The sequence below is a fragment of the Crocodylus porosus genome, unplaced genomic scaffold, assembly GCF_001723895.1.
Source record: "Crocodylus porosus isolate Cpor-Errol unplaced genomic scaffold, CroPor_comp1, whole genome shotgun sequence".
NCBI classification, from domain to species: domain Eukaryota; kingdom Metazoa; phylum Chordata; order Crocodylia; family Crocodylidae; genus Crocodylus; species Crocodylus porosus.
In genome coordinates this window covers 51304618-51311143 of record NW_017728948.1, presented here as the reverse complement: position 1 = coordinate 51311143, position 6526 = coordinate 51304618, and positions in this window count along the sequence as shown.

The window sequence follows — 6526 nt, the reverse complement described above, 5'->3', positions numbered from 1 at the left end:
CTTGATCTTTTGTCTTCTCCCTCTGACCCTATTTGCAAATATATACCTTTTGTATTACTAATAAAGTGTGTCTGAAGCTGAAAGTTTTTTTTTTCCACCTCCCGAGAAACGAACCACGATCTTTTTAATTCAACAAAATGGAGCACTCAGTATTGACTGGTGCAGTACACTACAGTCTGGAGAAAAAGGTGATGTGCTTAAATAGTACATTGGATATTAGTTGGTTTTTTTTAATGTAATTCACTACATGTTTGTCACTGCAGGCCAATATGGATCTAGCAGATTCCACCCTACTATACAAGTAAAGAAAAAAAAATGTTAGAAGCTTTACACCAGGCTTGTCCAACATATGGCCCGTAGGCTGCCATGTGGCCCACCAAGCCATTTTATCTGGCCTGAGGCGCCACTGCCACTGCAGAGCATGAAGCCCCGGCAGCAGTGGCAGCGGTGAGGCGAGGCGAAGCCAGGCGAGGCGGGCAGAGCCGGCCCATGGGCCCCAGCCGGCAGTGAAGGGGGGGGAGGGGAGCTGCTTACTTCCGCAGGGCTGGGCTGGGCTCATCAGAGCCAGGTCCTGCCGCCGCTGCCCTGAGGGCTGGAGGGTGCGGGGCTGCTCCAGCCGCGCCTGATCAGACGAGCTGGGGACAGCGCGTCCAGCCTGTTCCTCGGCTCCGCCCCTTGCCCTGGCACGTGGCTGGTGGAGAGAGGCACATGGTGGACACGTGGTGGACAGAGGTAAGTTTCCGCGTGCAGAGCTGGGGGCACCTGGGGGCCGGGCCGGAGGCATGGGGTAAGTTCCTGCGCGGAGCTGGGGGCACCTCAGGGCTGGGCCAGGGCTGTGGGGAGCGCGGTTGCCAGAGCCAGGTTGGGCAGGAGGCAAGAGGAGCCTGGCCCAGAGGCTGCATTTGTCCCCTCTGGGCCGGGCTCCTCCTGCCTCCTGCCCAGCCCATCACCAGCAACCTTGTGCTCCGCAGCCCTGGCCCAGGGCCCCCAGCTCTGCACGGGAACTTACGGATGTCACTTCAGCCCCCTCCTCCCATAACGCCCTCCCCTTCTGCATGTCCCCCCTGTTGGTACTGCCCCACTCTCAACAGCAGAGATGGGGCAGAGGGGCAAGCAGGAGTGGGGCTGGAAACAAGGCAGCATCAGGGGTCAGGGAGCTGCTGGGGAGATACCCCGAATCAGAGGAAAGAAGGCAGTAGTGTTGGGGAAGGAACACCAGGCCAGGGCCAAGAACAGGCAGAGGAAGGGCTAGGATTAAATGAAAGGAGAGATCCTCTCCCTGCCTATGGGGAAAGGGGAGATGAGAACAGCAGGAGAGGACACACGGCCCATGGGGAATGGAAGAGGTGGAGGAGGCAGTAACTAAACAGACAACCCCTGCCCCCCTCACCCAGGACACCCCCCACCTTTCTGCTCTGCTCCCTCCCTGCTCTTCTCTTGGCCCTTGGGAACTGGGTACTTAGAAGGGGGCTGTGAAAGGGAAGAGGGAAGTGTCCTTGTTGAGGAGGAGGAGGAGACAAGCAGTTGGTTTGAATTTGGAGTTGGCATCTTTTTTAATTGGGAGATAACTGAATGTGCTGGACTGATATTACAGGTTGCAGGAGTGAATACATGAGGTAAGGGTCTCTTTCTGCCTTTGGGTGAATCACTGATGAACCAGGGCTCCCCCCTGTCCAGTCTGCAGAGCTGCAGGGCCCCTGCAGCTAGAGTGCTGCTCAGCATGGGCACCTGCAGCTGGGGTGGTGGGAGCTGTGGGGCCCTGCCCCACTCAGAGTGAGCCCCGAGCTGGAACCAGTGAGAAGCTACAGCCCTCTAACAGACTTTAGCAAGGGAAATCACTTTTGTTGATTGCTTGTCCATTTCTTCAGCTTCTGCACAGAGGAGCTGATTGGGACTGTTCAAGGCAGCAGAGCTCTTTTGCATCTACTCAACTGTACAATCTACTCTCAAAAGAGAACAGCAAGGATATAGAGCAGAAAAAGGCCAGACTGAGGTAAAAAAGGCAGAAACAGGTCTAAGATTTGCCCCCCAACCAAGGGACAAATGTGTGTTCTTGGTGAGTAAAGTCAGTGAGACCTTGAGCATGCTGGGAGGGAAAGGAAAATGTTGGAGGCTGGCAGCCTAAGGCCCCTGCAGAGAGTGTTTGGAGGGAACTCTCTCTGTGAACAGGAACAGGGTTTGATAGATTGAAACAGGTTGTCCTATTGAAACATTGACTGATTAGCAGGGATCCGGGTTTACCATTTCCCAAGGAAAAATAGAGAAAATCATGGACATTTCCCTTTGCCAGAGGAAACTGTGGATGTTTCATTTTCCTGGAGAAACCCATGGATTTTATTGTTTTGCAAAGAGCTCTCTGCAGGCTGGCAGAGTTCTAGCTTGGCTGAAATCAAAATGCAGGATGTAGGTTAAGGAGTGGGTTAAGTCCTGCCCTAACTCCCCATCGGCATTTGAGGTTGCACTTGGCACATGTCAGGCTGTACCTTACATATTATGACTATACCTGATGAGTGGGGGTCCATATTGATACCACAGTATTATTACATAGTAATAAAATGGTGATCTTGAATGGGTGAGTTGTTTTTAACTTCACCTGTCTCTTCCAAACTAGTTTTTTTATGACTAAAATGAATGTTGGCTCTATTAGCTATGGGGCCTACACGACGCTCACAAAATGGCGAATCGGAGGAAATGAAAAAATGATGCAGAATGTCGAGTTTTCAAAGATAGTTGGACCACTGATTTTTTTTTTGTTATTGAATAAAACGGGAACATCCTGTGTCTGACTTGCCAAGAGAAAGTAGCTGCCTGCAAGGAGTACAATGTGAAGCAACATTATTGTACAAAACATGCAAAGAAATTTGACAGCCTGGTGGGTCAGATTAGAATTGATCAGGTGAACTCTCTAACACAGAGCATGGATGGGAAACAGTCTTTTTTCAAAGCTGCCAGGCAGAATTCTGAGGCAGCAACCAAGATCAGTTTCTTGATATCCGAGGCAATAGCTAAGAGAGGGAAACCATTGTCTGATGGAGAATTTGTGAAAGATTGCTTGGGCATATTTACATCTGAGGTATTCCCTGATAAACAGTCAATGGTGGAGAATATCAGCCTTTCACATCAGACAGTTGCTAGAAGAGTAGATAACATGGCATCTAACACTGAAGCTTCACTGATAAAAAGACACAGTGTTGCCAGTTTTACAGCTTGGGGGTTGATGAAAGCACGGATGTGAGTGATACAGCTCATCTGGCAATCTTTGTACCAGGAGTAACCAAACAATTCCATGTTGTTGAGGAACTGCTTGATTTATGTCCATTGAAAGGGAAAACGACAGGACAGGACATTTTCAATGAAGTAAAGCGTGTCGTGTTGAAATTCAATCTTCCAGAGGACAAACTCTGTGGTCTAACAACTGATGGAGTCCCTGCGATGATAGGCAAGCACAATGGATTTGTCAGTTTATTGGTCAAGTCAGCGCCTCAGGATGTCGTCACACATAACTGCACCATTCACCAGGAACTACTGTGTGCAAAGGCCCTGGAGATGAAACGTGATAGAAAAGGTTATTTCTATAGTCAATTTCATAAGGTCAAAGGGGCTTAACCATAGACAGTTCCAAGCATTTCTAGCTGAGATAGGATCAGACCATGATGATGTTATTTATTTCTCCCAAGTTCGTTGGCTCAGCAGGGCAGCCACACTAGCCAGATTCTGGTCACTGCTTGATGAAAGTAAAGCCTTCATGATGAACAAAGGAAAAGATATTAGCTTCATGGACGATGATGCATGGCTGAATGACTTGGCATTCCTAGTTGACATCACCAAGTATCTTGCAGATTTGAATATAAAACTACAAGGGAAGGATCAGTTTGTCAACAGACTGTATGAACACATCCAATCCTTCATTCATAAGCTGGAATTGTTTCAGATACAGCTGAATACAAAGAATGTCACCTATTTCACAGTACTATTAACAAGATGTGCTGAGACTGTGAACCATGACAAGTATTCTGCACTGATTGGCTGTCTGCTGGATGAATTCAGACAAAGATTTGCGGATTTCAGGGAACACAGCAATGAGTTGAAGCTGTTTGCAGACCCATTTGGAACGGATGCCACCAATGCTGCTGACACATTCCAAATGGAACTAACTAACATCCAAAATAACGGTGCCTTGAAGAGAGCTTTTGCAGAACATGACCTACTGACATTTTATAGTCAATATATTACATGGCACTCTTTCCCAAATCTATTGAATCATGCACTTCGGTTCATTGCACTGTTTGGCAGCACGTATTGCTGTGAACAGCTTTTCTCAAGAATGAAGAACATAAAAACAAAAATCAAGATCATTTTTGACAGATGGACATTTATCTGGAATACTCTGCATCACCATATCAAGTGTGCCAGCAGATATTGATAACTTGTGCAAGCAAAAACAATGTCAGGTATCACACTAAAGAAATCAGTGTTCATTGTAGTTTTCAGAAAGTTAATAAGAGTAACTTGTACACATTGTTTTTACACTGTGCAGCAGATGTGTTACTAACGAGTTATTAATTCATTAAATCTTCTTGAAGATTATTCTCAAAAATGCCCACATTTTGTTGCTTTGATTAGTTTCCACTCTGGCTGATATCTTTTCCACATTTGATCAGTCAACTTGCATTATGCTTCTTTCATTCATTGAGAAGTGAGTAGAAGCAAAAGTGCTTATTTTAGTCAAGTGTTTGGTATTTAATTCTTGCTTTTATATTGTTTTTATTTTGGATTTTAAATCACATTTCCAGACCCATTTCATTGTCACTTCCTGCAACTTCATTGGTGTCAAAGGTCACGTGACATCACTTCCCGCTGTGATACCATTTCCTGCTGTGATATCACTTCCTGTGAGGTTTTTGAATATGGCTCGCCGACCCACTGGGTGATAAAAAGTTTGTGATCCGGCCCCACATTCAAAAAGGTTGGACACCCCGCTCTACACCAATGGTTCACAATATTTTTAGACTCAAGGCACCTCAGAGAAAATGCCAGCTCTTAGCTTTCACTCATTTTGTGAGTGCAGAAAAATAATTCTGCAATTCTTCTGTTTCTAAGAACTCAGGCCACAGGTCAGACTGTTTTGGACACCGTGAATTCTTATTTGAAATCTCTGGGTTTATCTTGTGAATCATGTATTTGCACACCGAAAAGTGCTAATAGTATGCAGCATCTCTTGGCACCCTGGCTGAGAAGCACTACTCTTTGCATGTGCTCCTTTTCCAGTTTCTTTTCCTTCTGTCAGCAGTTGTAGATGTTTAGTGTGGTAGCTGGTTGTATTAGACAGGGGGTTGCTGGAAAAGAGACAGGGCAGGTAAAAGTGGTGATGCAAAGATAGTTACCCTTGGGAGGCAGACTTAAAAGCTGTGATGCGTAGTATCTGGTGTGTTGTAGCTGTGGTGGTGGAAAGAGATTGCTGCAGATAAAGTATATACAAATAAATACGTACTTACAAAATCCAGGTGGCTTAACCTTTATTTCCATACTTTTGTATCAAATATTTTGTTTGCATATGAACTCTACTTTATCCACAAGTTTTTGTGGCTTTTTCTTTTTTAAAATAAACAGAGGTGAGGAAGGGAGATCACCTGAAATATCTAATAAATTCCATATATGTAAACTGAATACAAGTACTTACCAGCTTACAAATAGTGGTTTCCTAGCCTTGTAATAGGGCATATGGTTGCTCTGGCCTCAGCCTGCCCACACAGCTATGGTCACAGTGGCCACAGTTCCAGACCCAGTCCTAGTTGCTATATGACATATGTATATTTTTAAGTAACACTTAGCTTCCATAATAAGAAATGGCAACATGCATTAATTTAAGCTAACTAGGAGGGCCCAACAGGAAAGACTTGTTCTAAAAGCCTTTAGAGGTGCCAGAGGACTGGAAGAGGGCCAGTGTGGTTCCCATCTTCAAAAAGGGGAGGAAGGAGGACCCGGGAAACTATAGGCCAGTTAGTCTTACCTCAATCCTGGGCAAGCTTTTTGAGAAAATTGTGCTGGCACACATCCATGAGGGGCCAACAGGGGACTGCATGCTTAGGGGCAACCAACACAGGTTCATCAGTGGCAGGTCCTGTCAGACCAACCTTGACCAGATCACCAAATCCTTAGATGCAGGGGTAGCAGTGGACCTAGTCTTCCTGGACTTTCGGAAGGCCTTTGACACTCTCACGCTGTTCTCATCAAGAAACTGGGGGACTGTGGTGTCGACACTCACACAGTCAAATGGGTCACCAACTGGCTGGGGGGCCGCACCCAGAGTGGTAGTGGATGGGTCATTTTCGACCTGGAAGGACATGGGCAGTGGGGTTCCGCAGGACTCAGTCCTCGGGCCCACACTGTTCAACATCTTCATCAGTGACTTGGACGAGGGCGTAAATAGCACCCTGTTCAAATTTGCTGGTGACACTAAAATGTGGGGGGATGCGGGCATGCTAGAAGGGAGGAATAGGCTGCAATTGGACCTAGACAGGTTACA